Below are 18,732 nucleotides of genomic sequence, written 5' to 3'. Positions count from 1 at the left end.
TCAAACTTTTGCTGCTGCTGCAAGCCGTTAGACAGGCAACCTGCTACTGCTGCCGGCTTCTCGGTTCCGGGACGGCCGCCCGCTCAGACCGTAGGCTGGACAGGCGGGCTGCGAACCCAGCCAGCGTCTGCCCGGGGCACAGCCTGCGCTCCCCGGCAGCGAGCACGCACGCGCGACCCGGCGCGGACTGTCTGTCTCGCCTCGCGCCGCGTCGCGTCGCGTCGCGTCGCCTGAATTACCAAGGAGCGCCGCTCGGTCCCCATCCACGACACGCTTCGGCAATCCGAGAATCTACAGACAGAACAATGGCCGCGCGTCATTCCCACGACATAATTCATGTCCGCCGCTGGCATCGCCGATGAATGTTTCACCCGCCGGCGCGTATTCTGACGAGCGACGTGGCGCGTGCCAGCATTGTCTACACCTGTGCTCCGCAGTGTAAATATGCAGCGCTGCATTACTCGCCGGCAGTGCCATTCACTGTATTCCGACAGGTTCGTCATTTCCGCGATTAATACTGCAGACAAAGTTCGCACCGGGAATATGCTCTGAACGCTATGTGGGTCCATACGAGCGTCAACAACTGCAACACACACTTACTGTGCATTCGGATCCGTGTATAGCACCCAGAATATTGTGCTTTTAGGTATCTAAACAGGACCATACTAGCACGTGATGTAAACGATCACAAGCTGTCTAGAAGCAACATGAGCTCATTGGCTCCCAAGCCGCATCTCACTACTTGAATTCAGGAGGCAGCAAACTGTGCCACACCTCACTGGAGAAGCACGAGATTATCATTTATGAGTAGGCCTACATCCCAAGTGCTACAACTGAGATGCCGAAATGCATCCCACAAACGGGAAGAAACACAGGAAGCACCACTGGAACACACACCTAAGCAGCCACACAAATCCGGAAGGGTTCGATTTACCTAGACGTGTGCCGAAGACAGGTAACAAAATGGGCACAGGCCAAGCACGATGCGAGGACTTTCTTCTAAAACGGAAAAAGTGCTCGTCGAATTTCGCAGTTGCATACCCCTGGCCATCCAACATAAGACCCAATAGCGAATTTTGACGTCGTATCCCATACAACAGCAATACCTTCCTGACACAGACTGCAGAAGCTGTTCACTGGATTGAGAAATTAAATTAAAGATTATAAACCATCATGCTATACTGTGAAACTCCATGCCTGTGAAACAGTTTGTGTCGGAAATAACTGGCAGACGCATTCACACTTAAGAATCAGCTCTGGGTTAAGTGAGCACAACGGATTGAATTAACGCTTCAGAATTTTTCAGCACAAGCAGTGAAGCGTAAGGACTATGTATTCACAATTCTTTCGTTCAAGATCATTGATGGCGATAGAGAGTAGGCTAACTACTTTAATCAAAATCATGATTTACATGACTCTCAATTTATTCCAAAAGACCGTATGCATAAAAATGAAAAAAAAGACACGACATGAAGTTACTTGATGCACAATTAAACCTTGACAAAAGTGAAACTGGGATAATATAAGTAACAGCTGCAAATTTCACTGTCGAAAAGACAGGGTACGCTAAACGTCATCTCCCTTTCCTAACCAGTCTGAGCGCAAGCTGCCTGTCTACATCCACTCACACGCTCTCCACGTTGCTTGGCATCACTGGTCGTTTCCCTTGCTGTTCCACTCGCAAATAGAGCGAGAGAAAAACGACTGTCTACATGCCTCCGTATGAGCCCTAATTTCTCTCCCTTATCTTCGCGATACTCACGTGAAATGTATGTTAGCGACATTAGAATCGTTCTGCAGTCACCTTCAAATGCCACTTCTCTACATTTTCTCAATGGTGTTCCTCGAACAGAACGTAACCTTCGCTCTAGGAATTCCCATTTGGGTTCCTGAAGCATCTCTACAAGACTTGCGTCTTGTTCGAAACTACACGTAACAAATCTAGCAAACCGCCTCTGAATTGCTTCAAAGTCTTCCTTTAATCCGACCTGCTGCGGATCCCAAAAATCCAGCAATACTGAAGAACATGTCGCATTAGCGTCCTATACGCGGTCTCATTTACAGATGAACCACACTTTTCTAAATTCTCCCAATAAACCAAAGTCGACCATTCGCCTTCCATACCACAATCCTCACATAATCGTTCAATTTCATTTCGCTTTGCAACGTTAAGCCCCAATACTTAAGACACGGCACTGTGCAACCAGGACACTACTAATGCTGTACCCGAACGCTACGGGTTCGTTCTTCTATTGATACGCATGGCTTACACTTTCCCACATTTCGATCCAGCTGCCATTCATCATACCAACTGGAAGTTTTGTCTAAGTCATCTTGTTTCATCCTACAGTCACTCGTCTTCGACACCTTACCGTACACCACAGGATCATCACCAAACAACTGCAGACTGCTGCCCTACCTGTCTCACAGATCATTTGCGCAAACAAAGAATAACAGCGGTCCTGTCACACTTCCCTAGGGCCCTTGTCTCTGATGAACACTCTCCGTCCAGGACAACATACTGGGTTCCGCAACTTAAGAACTCTTCGAGCCACCCACATATTTGAGAACCAGTTCCTTATGCTCGCACATTCGTTGACAGTCTGAATTGAGGTATCGTATCAAAATCTCGAAATACGGAATCTGGCTGTTGAACCTCATCCACAGTTAGCAGTAAATCGTGTGAGAAAAGGGCCAACTTGGTTTCGCACGAGAGATGGTTCTAAAACTATGCTGATTCGTAGACAGAACCTTTTCAAGAAATTTATTATATTCGAATAATTCAGAATATGTTCTAGAACTCCGAGGCAAACCGATACTGAGGTTATTGGTCTGTAATTTTGCGGGTCCCTTCTTTTACCCTTCTTATACTAGCGTCACCTACGCTTTTTTCTAGTCACTTGGGACTTTGCGCTGGGCGAAAGATTCGCGTTAAACGCAAGCCAAATAAGGAGCCAATGCCATAATTACTCTTTGTAAACCGAACTGGGATTCCATCCGGACCCGCTGACTTATTTGTTTTCAACTCTCTCAGTTGTTTCTCTGCTCCAGGGATTATTAATATGTTGTCCGCATGGGAGTCTGTGTGATGATCCGTAAGTTCGTCTGATTCTCCTTCATGAACGATTTCTTAAACACGGAATTTAGAACTAGATTTTCGTTCAGCTATCTTGAATTGCCACACCAGACTGGTCAACGCATGACTTGATGGAAAACTTACACCCGCTTAGCGATGTCTGTGCATAAGTAACAGTGATTGTATGGCTGGAAAGGAAGTTGGAGTTATCCATGCAGTTGTGGCTGTACTGTCAAACATGGGAACGCTGAACCGCAAATCGTGCTAAATCCGTAAGTCTCATTTGTGTACTGTGATAGTGTTGCATGTTTCTGTCTGTATACTTGTTGATGTAACGCGAACAGACTGCTACTGGCGCGCAGGTTGCCCTCAAATAAATGCTCGCGTAGGAATGTTTTGCTGTGAAGTCAAACATCGGACTTGATCAGTTTCCACTGCTGGGGAGAGGTGCCTTCGAAATCTGCCGTTCCACGTCCCCTGAAATTGAGTCAAGACCTCAAGCAGCCAACAGTCAGAAGCGAAGTCTGTCTTTTTATAAGTTAACAATGAAGCATCTCTGTGTCTTGCACCAAGAGAATTTCGTCAACCAATCCATAAGAACTTACAGTTTCTCCACCAATGGCGCAATTGTATTGTCGTTAAAAAATCTTCCTCCAGGAGCTGGTAAAACGTCAGATCGAATCATTTCGTTCTTCGCCGCTCTATCCTAGAATAAGTAAACTCAAATTCTATGGTGAGTTAGTTTTTTGGAATCAACAATTCCATCATTTCAGAGAACGCCTCTCAATAAATAGTGGATACCTGACCTGAATTTGTAACTATTACGCTTGTAAGCCAAAGGTTGCGTTTCATTGGCAGGACACTTAGAAGATGCAACAAGTCCACTAAAGAGACAGCTTACACTACACTCGTTCGTCCTCTGTTAGAATATTGCTGCGCGGTGTGGGATCCTTACCAGGTGGGATTGACGGAGGACATCGAAAGGGTGCAAAAAAGGGCAGCTCGTTTTGTATTATCACGTTATAGGGGAGAGAGTGTGGCAGATATGGTACACGAGTTGGGATGGAAGTCATTACAGCATAGACGTTTTTCGTCGCGGCGAGACCTTTTTACGAAATTTCAGTCACCAACTTTCTCTTCCGAATGCGAAAATATTTTGTTGAGCCCAACCTACATAGGTAGGAATGATCATATAAATAAAATAAGAGAAATCAGAGCTCGAACAGAAAGGTTTAGGTGTTCGTTTTTTCCCGCTCGCTGTTCGGGAGTGGAATAGTAGAGAGATAGTATGATTGTGGTTCGATGAACCCTCTGCCAAGCACTTAAATGTGAATTGCAGAGTAGTTATGTAGATGTAGATATAATCAAGAACGGCTTGGGTTGCTGTGCTGTCAGTATTATTATTTTTTTTTACAAAATCTCAAGTGGCCGATTAATCCAATTAAAACCGGCAGTAACTGAACGTTTAAAAACCGGTTTCGTTTAACGCTGAATTAAGTGCTCTCTGCAGTCCTCGACTATTCATTTAGTGGGCTAGGTTGCGTGCATTCGAAAGGCGAACAGCGCCCATTGTTCGTTTATTTTTCTTAATTTATGCTTTAACGCTCGCGAGAGCTTTGTGGAATGAATTTCACAAATTATCCTGCACGCTGCGCGTTCAGATAAAATACGGTAAACGTAAATTACTGCTTGCTTTCTACAATCGATTTCTGTATACGTTGTATGCATATTGCCACTGATCCTGCTCGACTGTGCTGTCGCGTTGTTTGAAACCGGCCGTTTGCCATTTTTTAATGAAGCAGTGTGCTCTTTCGATTGTAAGTTGTGTAACCGTGTAGATGAGGTGATTAGTATACTATATGGAGTGTAATCTGTTTTTGCTGATTAATAATCCCCAAGCTTCATTGGAGGCATGTGATCTCTGAGTGAGCAGTTTTTCACTAATATGTCATATTAATAATTATTTATTAACGTAATCTGCTTTTCGGTAGTAGTTTATTTTACCGAACTGGTATCGGGTGGTTGCCATTACCGGTTGTACCTATATTACAGCAGACAAATATTTCTTGTAATATGTTGTTTGTTACAAAAGTTTTAATTTAAGCATACACATGTATGTTTCAAAAATTTTCGTAACGTGCTACATTGTAATAAATAAACATATCCAAACGTATTATAAAAGTGGCTGTAAGTATGTGCTTGTATGTGAATATTCCACATCTCCCCCTACATTGATATCAACCAAACTAGGTACACTTATCCTTTACTATCAGGCAACAATCCCTATGGGCAGTAAGAACCACCCACCTATCATAGCTCGGTAGATGTTACGTCACAAATAATGAGATGCGTGAAAAACTTCCGTATCATGCATGACTTTTAAATAAATTACTATATCTATTAGCTGAATTTCACAGACACTATCTACATATGCCGCTAAATGCACATACAAAGTTTTATCGTCGTGCCACACATAGTTCAAGAGCTATGATGTCATAAACACTAAGATGCTTGAAAAACTGACGAATTGTGCATGTCTGTAAATTTGTTACTTCTTTACTAATTATTTTATTCGCGTCACATTTTGCAGACAGTATCCATATATGCCGCTGAATGTACCCACAAAATTATACCACTGAATGGCACATAGATCAGGAGATATTTCATAAACACTGAGGTGTGTGAAAAACAGCTTCACATTGTTTATAATCAAGTTCTGAGTTAAATAAACATTACAAAGAATTTGTATTTTACATACTTCTTATTTTCTTATTTTGTACTCCACTTACACATTTCCACATTTTACACATTTGTCTGCATGAATGTTTCATAATTTCAAAGATGTTTTCGCCAGTACATGGAAATGAACTTTTTACGATATTGAACTACAAACGCAGTTAGCTTTTTGTTTTCGTTTCTAACAGAAAGCGCAAAATGAACACCCAGGCAACGTCAGGTTTGTAAACCAGTAAATAAATAAATGTATGAATACTTGTGTCTGGTGCTCTGGTCTGAGTGGACCTGGAAATTTCCAGGAATAACAGTGATTGGTAATAGTTCTCAGTGGCTTGAACAGTCACATAACAGTCATTGGCGAACTCCTGACTACAGGTTTCAATACGTCAGAAGATATCCGGCCAGAAACTCTGGCTATAGATCTCTTCAGAGAAGAAACGTACGCCGTGAGCTCGCAGTGCAACTGAAACATTTTTGACGGCGTCTTTTAGAAATGCTGCAGGATAGGAAGTGTCTACATGGTGTTTCAAAAATGACCGGTATATTTGAAACGGCAATAAAAACTAAACGAGCAGCGATAGAAATACACCGTTTGTTGCAATATGCTTGGGACAACAGTACATTTACGAGGCTGACAAACTTTCGAAATTACAGTAGTTACAATTTTCAACAACAGATGGCGCTGCAAGTCATGTGAAAGATATAGAAGACAACGCAGTCTGTGGGTGCGCCATTCTGTACGTCGTCTTTCTGCTGTAAGTGTGTGCTGTTCACAACGTGCAAGTGTGCTGTGGACAACATGGTTTATTCCTTAGAACAGAGGATTTTTCTGGTGTTGGAATTCCACCGCCTAGAACACAGTGTTGTTGCAACAAGACGAAGTTTTCAACGGAGGTTTAATGTAACCAAAGGACCGAAAAGCGATACAATAAAGGATCTGTTTGAAAAATTTCAACAGATTGGGAACGTGACGGATGAACGTGCTGGAAAGGTAGGGCGACCGTGTATGGCAACCACAGAGGGCAACGCACAGCTAGTGCAGCAGGTGATCCAACAGCGGCCTCGGGTTTCCGTTCGCCGTGTTGCAGCTGCAGTCCAAATGATGCCAACGTCCACGTATCATCTCATGCACCGGAGTTTACACCTCTATCCATACAAAATTCAAACCCGGCAACCCCTCAGCGCCGCTACCATTGCTGCACGAGAGACATTCGCTAACGATATAGTGCACAGGATTGATGACGGCGATATGCATGTGGGCAGCATTTGGTTTACTGACGAAGCTTATTTTTACCTGGACGGCTTCGTCAATAAACAGAACAGGTGCATATGGGGAACCGAAAAGCCCCATGTTGCAGTCCCATCGTCCCTGCAACCTAAAAAAAAAAAAAACTGGTCTGGGCCGCCATTTCTTCCAAAGGAATCATTGGCCCATTTTTCAGATCCGAAACGATTACTGCATCACGCTATCTGGACATTCTTCGTGAATTTGTGGCGGTACAAACTGCCTTAGACGACACTGCGAACACCTCGTGGTTTATGCAAGACGGTGCCCGGCCACATCGCATGGCCAACGTCTTTAATTTCCTGAATGAATATTTCGATGATCTTGTGATTGCTTTGGGCTATCCGAAACATACAGGAGGCGGCGTGGATTGGCCTCCCTATTCACCAGCCATGAACCCCTGTGACTTCTTTCTGTGGGGACACTTGAAAGACCGTGTGTACCGCCAGAATCCAGAAACAATTGAACAGCTGAAGCAGTACATCTCATCTGCATGTGAAGCCATTCCGCCAGACACGTTGTCAAAGGTTTCGGGTAATTTCATTCAGAGACTATGCCATATTATTGCTACGCATGGTGGATATGTGGAAAATATCGTACTGTAGAGTTTCCCAGACCGCAGCGCCATCTGTTGTTGACAATTGTAACTACTGAAATTTCGAAAGTTTGTCTGCCTGAAAATGTACTGTTGTCCCAAGCATATTGCAACAAACGGTGTATTTCTATCGCTGCTCGTTTAGTTTATATTGCCGTTTCAAATATACCGGTCATTTTTGAAACACCCTGTATATGTAAATGTGAGGAAAGTACTTCCAGTATGGAAAGCGGAAAACGGTGGTATTCAATCTCTGTCGATCCATTGTCGAAATGGGGCAGCTGTTGGTCAAATATTTAACAATGAAATTCCTTTTTTTTCTTTAGCTAAAAGATTCGGCACTTCGTTATGCCATCTTCAGGCTCCATATGCACCTATAAAAATAATCGATATTGGCATACTGGGGCTGTATGCTTCTGGATATCGTGAATTCTCAAGTGCTTCCTTTGAAGAATTGACTGAAAATAAAAGTATGAACCCTTGCGTCTGGTTCAGAATGGTTCAAATGGCTCTGACCACTATGGGACTTAACATCTGAGGTCATCAGTCCCCTATAACTTAGAACTACTTAAACCTAACATCATACACATCCATGCCCGAGGCAGGATTCGAACCGGCAACCGTAGCGACTTGCGTCTGGTCTGAGTGGACCTGAAATTTCCAGGAATAATTCTGAGTAGGTTGGACAGTCACAAACGTCACTGGGGACCTTCAGTGTACAGGTTTCAGTAAGTTAAAGGATTTCCGGTGATTCAATTCTTCGAAGGAAGCATTTGCAAATTCACGACATCCAGATATACATGGCCCCAGAATGCCAATATCGATTGTTTTTGGAAGGTGCTTATGGAGCCTGCAGCCGAGTAATGAAATGCCGAAACTGGTAGCGAAAATAAGGTAAAACAACTTGTAAATTGCACGGTTGCTTGGCGAACTTTATTTTTGGATTGGGTTGTTTTGGGGAGGAGACCAAATAGTGAGGTTATCGGTCTCATCGGGTTAGGGAGGGATGGGGAAGGAAGTCGGCCGTGTCCTTTCAAAGGAACCATCCCAGCATTTGCCTGGAGCGATTTTACGGAAATCACGGAAAACTTAAATCAGGATATCCGGACGCGGGATTGAACAGTCGTCCTCCCGAATGCGAGTCTAGTCTGCTAACGACTGCGCCACCTCGCTCTGTGAATTTCATTGTTTAACAAGCGATGGTATTGTACCGAACATGCTCCGGTATACGATTTAGGGTGCTCATTGTAATTAGCGGCTTGAACTCAAGTGTTCATACTTTTATTTTAGTGGCGGCCAAGCTTAGTCGGCCAGGGCTGAGTCAAAAGAAACATCTGCCTGTTTCAACTGGCGCAGGGGAGCGTCTTTCATAGCAGAGACTGGGGTGGAATTTCCTCACAAGCAGAGTTACGAACATTTAATGGATATTCAGCTTGCAAAACTAGGAAACCTGATTTCTGCAATCCCACAGCCGTATTTAATATCGAAAATGTGCAGGTAACTTATGTCTTGGGTTAGTAACAGAATATTTGTGTTAACGAAGTGTTTTATGAGAAGCCATTCATTTAGTTATACTGGGTGTTAGGGATATAGGTGCAGATACTGTGATCAATGGTAGCTTAACATAAACCCGCTTCAGTGTGTTACCTGTTTTTCGTTACTTGTTATTTCTATGCATCTGATGGTCATCGCCCAAATAAATGACATAGTTTACGACCCGATGTTTTCTGAACAGTCGTAAATGCGCCACCAAGTGGACTATGCCTGTCAGTATATACTGTCCATTTTGCACACATGTGTCCACACTTCAATAACTGACCTGCTGCTCAGGGGAATAAGAACATTGTAAGTAGGCTGTTTAGGTTTTTTATACTGGTAACGCCACGTAGCGCTCTGGCTGTGCTGTGTGCAGTCAGTGGCTGGTTGGCATTGTTGTAATACTCGCCATTTTAGTGTTGGGCAGCTGGATGTTAACAGCGCTTAGCGTTGCGCAGTTGGAGGTGAGCCGCCAGCAGTGATGGATGTGGGGAGAGAAATGGTGGAGTTTTGAAATTTGTAAGACTTGATGTCATGAACTGCTATATATATTATCACTTTTGAACACTATTGAGGTAAATACATTGTTTGTTCTGTATAAAAATCTTTCATCTACTAACTATGCCTATCAGTAGTTAGTGCCTTCAGTAATTTGAATCTTTTATTTAGCTGGCAGTAGTGGCGCTCGCTATATTGTAGTAGTTGGAGTAACGAGGATTTTTGTGAGGTAAGTGATTCGTGAAACGTATAGCTAATGTTAGACAGGGCCATTCTTTTGTAGGGATTTTTGAAAGTCAGACTGCGTTGCGCTAAAATTATTGTGTGTCAGTTTAAGCACAGTCTTGCACAATCCTTCCAAGGGGACGTTTCAACGTTAATCTCTTGTTTGTGCCACTTATACTTGGAGGCACTAACCAACCTAAAAACATACTGCTGGTACTAGATATGATTACTAGTCTGCAAATGAAGTAAATACTGATGTAATATTGTTCAGTACACCTTCCTCAGCCATCAATAGAATATCTGCACTTTCACCCCTAACAACCTGTACAGCGTTTGATACCTTTTTATCTGTGTTTGAACACGATTGCTGATGAAGTTCTTGTTATTAGTGTTGGCCGAATCATTCAAATTCTGTATTATTAAGTTGTAAAGTTGAGAGGTGGCATGAGCCCCCTCTCATGTATCTATCTTACTCTGAGTAATTCGATTTTCCTCTCTAATTGTATGCGGTGAAAAGTTGCTGTTCCTTCACACAAGGACTTCCCATGCAGCGTCTCTCGTCACCCGGGTGGTCTGGTGACAGGCGAGTTCTGCTGAGCTTGAAAGGGTTAAGCCGACAGGTGTGAGGGAGTCGAGAGGATTGCTTTCCAGACGCCGACATTGTCGTAAGAGAGCGGGGGCGACACGCCCACAGGGGCCTGAAGGAGCGGCTGGGCTAGAGATTCCGTTACTTCGCAGAAACTTAGTGAAAACCCTTTCTGGCAGGCTACCAGCGAGGCGTAGGAATGGCTTATGTTGCCAGGCAGTCTTGGCGGGCAAATTACCGAAATTTCTGCAAAGTCGTAACTGTGATTGGCTTGCTCAGGTCATAGCTCCATCACGTACCAAAATCGGCGCAGAAATTGGTGGAATGGTAGTGCTTCGGCAATAGAGTAGAATTTTCCGCCGGTTTTCGAGTTGCTGATTGGAACGTTTAACCACGGCCACTGTCGTGGGGGTGGCAATGTTCTGTGTTCGGCTTGTACGGGTGCTCTTGAGGTAGGTCGGCTCTCGCCTTTCGCTCGGAGTAGGTTACAAGACTGAGCTCTCGCTGCTCTGGACAGGCTGCCTTCCGTTGGCTGTCTAATATATTTTTATTTGATTGTAACTGTTTGACGCAATTGCTGAAGTTTCGACTTCAACGTAACTTTCCGAGTACAGTTGACAATTGAGCGTTCTGCGTACAAGCGGCCTATGTTGTCTGTCTTGCGCAGTTTTGGCTAAAGTTGACTGTATCGGTGTTACTGTGTGACTTCCTTGTTAAAATCAATCACTGTACCGTCAGTGATTGTGTGGCGAGCCTTCTTCGTCTCCCTCAGAGACGCATTTGTATTGGTAGGAAGTCTTTAGTCTGGAACAACCAGATCAGGACAATTTGTTTCGGGCTATACTCGCGACATTATCATCACCACGACAGGACGTCGAAGCAACCAGCCATCGCTTCCGGTACGCCAGATAGTGTCCTTGCAGTTACGAAGACAGCTTGGTAATGTATGTCCCTAGCACCGGCAGATTAGGGAATTCTGCTATGTGACAAGCAGAGCTCAGCAGAGCGCGCCTGTTCCCATCTTTTTCTTACGTGGTTCTATCTCGGTTGTTCATTGTCTGAGTTCTCACCACTGTAACAACAATTAATGTTGGGTTGGCTGGGTGTTTCTCTTAAGATTTGAGTTGCAAGGAATTTGCTCCACATACCACTTGGTCATAAATGTCACAAGCTAGTTTATCGACAACTTCACCTTCACAGCCTTTATTTGAGTATCCAATTTGATGTACTGTAAATGCTTCGTGTCTTTTGTTTATTATTTTGAGTTTAGTCATAATAAATCAAATTGTTATTTTGGACGGAACTTTCATTGTGTTCATCGGTAGAGCAACCCTTTCATTTCTCACTACGTTAATGAAACTTCCCTTAATTTCTATCCAATTAAATTATTGCATGTGCCAAACTCTTTCCTAGTCCACCGGCAGGGTCGATTACAGTCAGTTCGCATTTCTTCTTAATCCATGTGCAACAGCAAAAATAGCAGTTAGAAAAGGGGGGAGGGCTTAGAGCATCATTTCCATATGAAGATTCTAGAAGAATTTAGTGTTAAATACAGTGCTAGCCCCGGCACCTCGCCAAGTAATGCACGTGACTATGACGAAGAACCATAGTAGGGAAGAGACGAGGGCTGTAGTGCTTAGGAGCATACTGAGTGAAGTAGTGGGGGGAAGTGCAGTAAGCTGGCCTGAGGTGTGGAGGCTCTATCACGATAACATGGCGTCAATGGTTGTACCGAGAAGAGTGAAGAGCTGTTTCTTCAGTATACAAGATTACAAAATTAGTGTTTAAATTGATTTCTGGTCGGAAATAGCCACATAGTGCAATTTCGGAACTTAAGTTACTTCACAAGTCCAGCTCACATTGTTAGCTAGAATTATTCCACATGCCAGTCCATGACTTGGAAACTTTCATGAAGAAGAGCGTTGAAACACTCTGAAGACTCAACAGTCTGAATATTTACTCGTGAACTGCGAAGGCCGCTTTCAGTCAGCTCTTGTGAATTTGGTCTCCAGTTAAGGTCACTGAAATAACTAGTGTTATTTCTGCAAAGAACTTTATAAAATTAACATTTTCATAAACAGGAACTGTTCTGTGGTGATCTGCAATCTGTCTGTAGACGAGAACTTAAGTACCAAAATCATTGCAAGTAAATTCAATCATGCATTTATATACTGCTCCGAAATTATGTTTATTAAAACAGGGTGAGATCTAGTAAGGCATTCCGCTTTTGAAGTACATCTACGGTAGGGTGTGAGTGTCTCAATTCTGGGAAAACCACCACTGTCAGAGTCAACACAATGTTGACAACTATGGTCAGCATGTACTGCCATGCACAGTAACAGTGAGTAGTCGCGCTGTAATTCAGGAAATTAGTTGCCAGCCCATAGCTGAACAACAACAACAACTGGGCACCGATGCCATCTACAATCACGTCCTAACTATTGGAAAGAACAAACTATGTGTTACCTCTGACCACCAGACGGCACAAAGTGTAGGGGGAAGGAGAACGTGTCTGGAACCCGAAGCGATATCACGTAGCTCCACAGTTACGGCAAAATACTGTTTCTCTTTGGACATATCCTGTAAATAATGTATTTCCAAGTGAAGTAGCGTGGGAAGTGAATTTATTTGTAATTATAAGTGTTTTTTGGTTTGTGACACATTCACAGACTTCAGCGATGTCAGTCAATGCGTGAAATTTATGCCATTCGCAATGCCATTACTACAATTTATGTTTGTAGGTTGCGTGCTTTCACTATTTGAACGGTTACTGCCTTAGCCGGCCGCGGTGGCCGTGCGTTTCAGGCGCTGCAGTCCGGAACCGCGGGACTGCTACGGTCGCAGGTTCGAATCCTGCCTCGGGCATGGGTGTGTGTGATGTCCTTAGGTTAGTTAGGTTTAAGTAGTTCTAAGTTCTAGGGGAGTTATGACCTAAAATGTTGAATCCCATAGTGCTCAGAGCCATTTGAACCATTTTTGGTTACTGCCTTAGTGTTGTGACCTTATCGTCGCTGATGGGCATTTGATTGCAACAGAGAGAGGACTGTGTTACTTTGTGTTTGTTGAGAAAGTGACAGTATTTCCTAAACTATCCTGGTGGTGTGGTAGTAATATCCGCGAGGAAGGTACAGATTTGAAAGCACAGCAAAACTGTGGCAGATTATTATTGCGCATTTTGGTGCAAATAAATTTCTCTTGCGTATGCGGAGTGTTCGTGTGAGTATAAGAAGCTACGTTTGCTAGAGTACTGAGAATTCTCGTCCAAGTATCTGTAACTTTTTGCAGCTGCTGTAATGAGTGTACACCTAGGAAACTGTAGGACACCGGGCCTCGAGAATAGAGCGTGGATCACTACTTGAGAGGTTCCCATGAAAAACGAGTGACGGTAGGACAATGGAATTGTGTAAACATTTGTGAGGACATGTGCAACGGAAATATCGACTATACTATTGGAAGAAGCACATCGTAATTTCCACATAAGAGGGCAACAACATTTGTTAACTGTGCACGAGGTTTACGTTTCAGGCTCCAAACGTTGCTCAGTGTGACGACCATCTGCATCGACAGCAGCCTGGAATCGCGCTAGAGATACCACTCACAACTACTTGCAACACTTTTCGACTGGTGGACCAGCTCAAGTGAACAGCTTGTGCACTGCTTGTGCACTGCCTGAAGATCCTGCATTCTCAGTCACGGCAACAATAACTCGTTTAACTGTTTGTGGCGCAATTAGTCAACAGCCTTTCCCAGAAGCAATTCCCAAATGGCCAGTTAATTCGGACTTCCAAATCATGTTCTTCAACCTTGGCCCGGAAAGGGAACCTCTCTGCATTTCTTTAATGCGCCGATGCTCGCGAAGAGCAGTGGCGCTAGTGCTGTTGTTCTGGTAAAACAGCTTACGAGTAAACTCCTGCTGACCTTGTCCAGGTCCCATGTTGACTGCGTGCAACTGTACTGCACAATGAAACCTGTGTTTCAACCACACGTCGCCGCATCAGAACTGGCACCTAACGGCAAGTCATGAGACCAACACTTCCAACAACGCGACTCCTTCAGTGCACAGTCTGAACATCATTCCTATGAGTTGGCTACCCATCTACACTGGCTCAAGTAGCAAAACTTAAATTATATCCACCCTGTAACCAATGTTTTGACTAGATTTGTCTGTGAGTCGTTTATGGGTGTACTAACTTCTCCAGAGTGCTACTTTTGTAGCACATTCGTTCTCAGAGTTCATACACTATGAGATCAAAAGTATCCGGACACCTGGCTGATGATGACTAACAAGTGCTTCGCGCCCTCCATCGGTAATTCTGGAATTCAGTATGGTGTTGGCCCACCCTTAACCTTGATGTCAGCTTCCACTATCCCAGCCATACGTTCAATCAAGTGCTGGAAGGTTTCTAGGAGAATGGCGGCCCATTCTGCACGTACTGCTGCACTGGGGAGAGGTATCGATGTCCGTCGGTGAGGCCTGGCACTAAGACGGTGTTACAAAACTTCCCGAAAGTGTTCAACAGCATTCATGTCAGGACCCTGTGCAGGCCAGTCCATTACACGGGTGTTATTGTCGTGTAACCACTTCGCCACAGGCAGTGCATTATGAACGGGTGCTCGATCGTGTTGAAAGGTGCAATCGCCATCCCCGAATTGCTCTTCAATAGTGGGAAGCAAGAAGGTACTTAAAACATCAGTGTCTGTTTGTGCTGTGACAGTGCCATGCCTAACAACAAGGAGTGAAAGCCCCCTCCATGAAAAACACGACCACGCCACAACGCCACGCTGGCAGGTGACGTTCACCGGGCATTCGGCACATCCACATCCTGCCATCGGACCGCCGTGAATCATTACTCGTCACAACGTTTTTACACTCTTCAATCGTCCAATGTTTACACTCCTTACGCCAAGCGGAGCATCGTGTTGCATTGACCGGCGTGATGTTTGTCTTACGAACAGCCGCTCGACCATTAAATCCAAGTTTTCTCACCTCCTGCCTAACTGACATAGTACTTGCAGTGGATCCTGATGCAATTTGGAATTCCTGTGTGATGGTCTGGATAGACGTTTGCCTATTACACATTACGACCCTCTTCAATTGTCGGCGGTCTCTGTCAGTCAACAGACGAGGTCGGCCTGTACTCTTTTGTGCTGTACGTGTCCCTTCATGTGTCCACTTCACTATCACATCGGAAACAGTGGACCCAGGGATGTTTAGGAGTGTGGAAATCTCGCGTACAGACGTATGACACAAGTGACACCTAGTCATCTGACTACGTTCGAAGTCCCTGAGTTCCGCGGAGCGCCCCATTCTGATCTCTCACGATGTCTAATGACTACTGAGGTCGCTGATATGGAGTACCTGGTCGTTGGTGGCAGCAGAGTGCACCAAATATGAAAAACGTTTTTTTTTGTTGTTGTCCGGATACTTCTGATAACATAGTGTAAGATAATGTGCAATGTGTTCGTAGCTGTCCTGCAGCTGTGAGCAGCTAAGTTTGACAGGTGGAGAACGTGCAGTTGGACATCAGAGACGGAGGACCAAGAAGGTACGTCTACCATTCATTACATCCATGCACCCCCATTATACTACAGCTTCCTGATACAAGAAGTGTAGGTACGGTACTTTGTTTCTTAGGGTATGGACCGCCGATATCTTCTCTCGGAGCAAGACAGAGTGTTTTCTTTTGTTTCACACTAAAAAGGTACAAATCAGATTCATGTAATAGGAGAGGGTTAAGGGCATAAGTTACAGTCTGCAGCTTGAGTACACATGTTCAAATCTGGATTGGCTCCCGTACACAACAGCCATATTTAGATGAGAGGAAACTGACTAGTAATGCGAGAGTTACGTTAATATTCATGTATTATGACTAGGTTCCAAGGAGTACGAATCCTGTGAAAGTTGTTCGCTTTGACATGGAACATCTGTCATATTGCGTATTTGTGTGCACTATGGTAGTCACTTGTCAGTCTCAAAGAGCTTTTGGTCAGGTGAACACAGGGTTATAAATACAAAATCAAATAAGAGTATCGCAGCAGCAGGTTTAATCATGAGTGAAGAAATAGGAAACCACTATGAACAGCATAGTGTATGCACTATTGCAGCCAAGACAGAAATGAAGCCCACACCCACCACAGTGGTACAAGCTTATAAACCAACTAGCTCAGCAGATGAGGAGGAGATTAAGGAAATGTATGATGAGATGAAAGAAATTATTCAAATTGTTAAGGGAGCAGAAAATTTGATAGTCATGGGGGACTAGAATTCGACAGTAACAGAAGGAGGAGAAGGAAAAACAGTAGGTGAGTATGAACTGGGGGAAAGGAATGAAAGAGAAAGCTGCCTGGTAGAATTTTGCACAGAGCATGATTTAATCATGATTTAGTTTAAGAATCATGAGAGAAGGTTGTATACGTGGAAGAGACCTACAATCACCAGAAGGAATCTGATTGTACAACAGACAGAGACTTAGGAACAAGATTTTAAATTGTAAGACATATCCGGGGGCAGATATTGACTCTGACCACAATTTATTGGTTGTGAAATGCAGATTAAAACTGAAGAAACTGCAAAAACTCAGGAATCAAAGGTAATGGGACCTGGATAAACAAAAGAACCAAAGGTTGTAGAGGGTTTCAGAGGGAACATTAGGGAACGATTGAAAAGAACAGGGGAAATGAATACAGTAGAAGAGGAACGGGTGGCTGTGAGAGACGAAATAGTGAAGGCAGCAGAGAATCAAGTAGGTAAAAAGACGAGGGCTAGTAGAAATCCTTGGGTAATACAGGAGATACTGAATTTCATCGATGAAAGGAGAGAATATAACAATGCAATAAATGAAACTGACAGAAGGGAATACAAACGCCTAAAAAATGAGATCGACAGGAAGTGCATAATGGCTAAGCAGAACAAATGTAAGGATGTAGAAGCATATATCACTAGGGGTAAGATAGATACTGCCTACAGGAAAACCTGAAGAGACCTTTGGACAAAAGAGAACCACGTGTATGAATACCAAGAGCTCAGATGGAAAACCAGTCCTAAGCAAAAAGAAGGGAAAGCAGGAAGGTGGAAAGAGTAAGTAGAGGGTCTATACAAGGGAGATGTACTTGAGGGCAATAATATGGAAATGGAAGAGAAGATAGAGGATGAGAAGGGAGATACGATACTGCGTGAAGAATCTGACGAAGCTCTGAAAGGCTAAGTCGAAGCAAGGCTCCAGGAGTAGTCACCATTCCATTAGAGCAACTGATAGTCCTGGAAGAGCCATTACAAAACTCTTCCATCTCGTGAGCAAGATGTGTGAGACAGGCGAAATACCCACAGAATTCAAGAAGAATATCATACTCCCAATTCCAAACAAAGTAGGTGCTGACTGGTGTGAGAATTACCGAACTATCAGTATAACAAATTACGGCTGCAAATAACTAAAACGAATCCTTTACAGAATAATGGAAAACTGGTAGAAGGTCACCTAGCTGAAATTCTGTTTGGATTCTGGAGAAATGTATGAACACGCGAGGCAACACTGATCCCACGTCTTCCCATAGAGGACAGGATAATGAAGGGCAAACCTACATTTCAAGCATTTGTAGACTTAGAGAAAGCTTTAGACAATATTGACTGGAACACTCTCCTTGAAATTCTTAAGGTGGCAGGGGTAAAATACAGAGAGCGAAAGGCTATTTTCAGTTTGTACAAAAACCGATGGCAGTTATTAGGGTCGAGGTGCAGGAAAAGGGAGCAGTGGTTGAGGAGGGAGTGTGAGAGGGCTGTAGCCTGTTCTCGATGTTACTCGATCTATATATTGAGCAAGCAGTAGAGCAAACAAAAGAAAAAAATTTGGAATAGTAATTAAAGACAAGGGAGAAAGAAATAAAAAAAAGTTGATGTTTGCCGATGACACTGAAATTCTATCAGAGACAGCAAAGGACTTGGAAGAGCAGTTGAACGGAATGGACAGTGTCTTGAAAGGAGAATATAAGATTAACACCAACAAAATCAAAACGAGGATAATGGAATTTTGTCTAATTAAATCAGATGTTGCTGAGGGAATTAGCTTAGGAAACGAGACACTCAAGTGTAAATGAGTTTTGCAATTTGGAAAGCAAAATAACGGATGATGGCCGAATTTGAGCGGTTATAAAATGTAGACTGGCAATGGCAAGAAAAGCGTTTCTGAAGAAGAGAAATT

The sequence above is a fragment of the Schistocerca gregaria genome, chromosome 7 (assembly GCF_023897955.1).
Source record: "Schistocerca gregaria isolate iqSchGreg1 chromosome 7, iqSchGreg1.2, whole genome shotgun sequence".
Taxonomy (NCBI): domain Eukaryota; kingdom Metazoa; phylum Arthropoda; class Insecta; order Orthoptera; family Acrididae; genus Schistocerca; species Schistocerca gregaria.
This window is presented reverse-complemented; position numbering follows the sequence as displayed.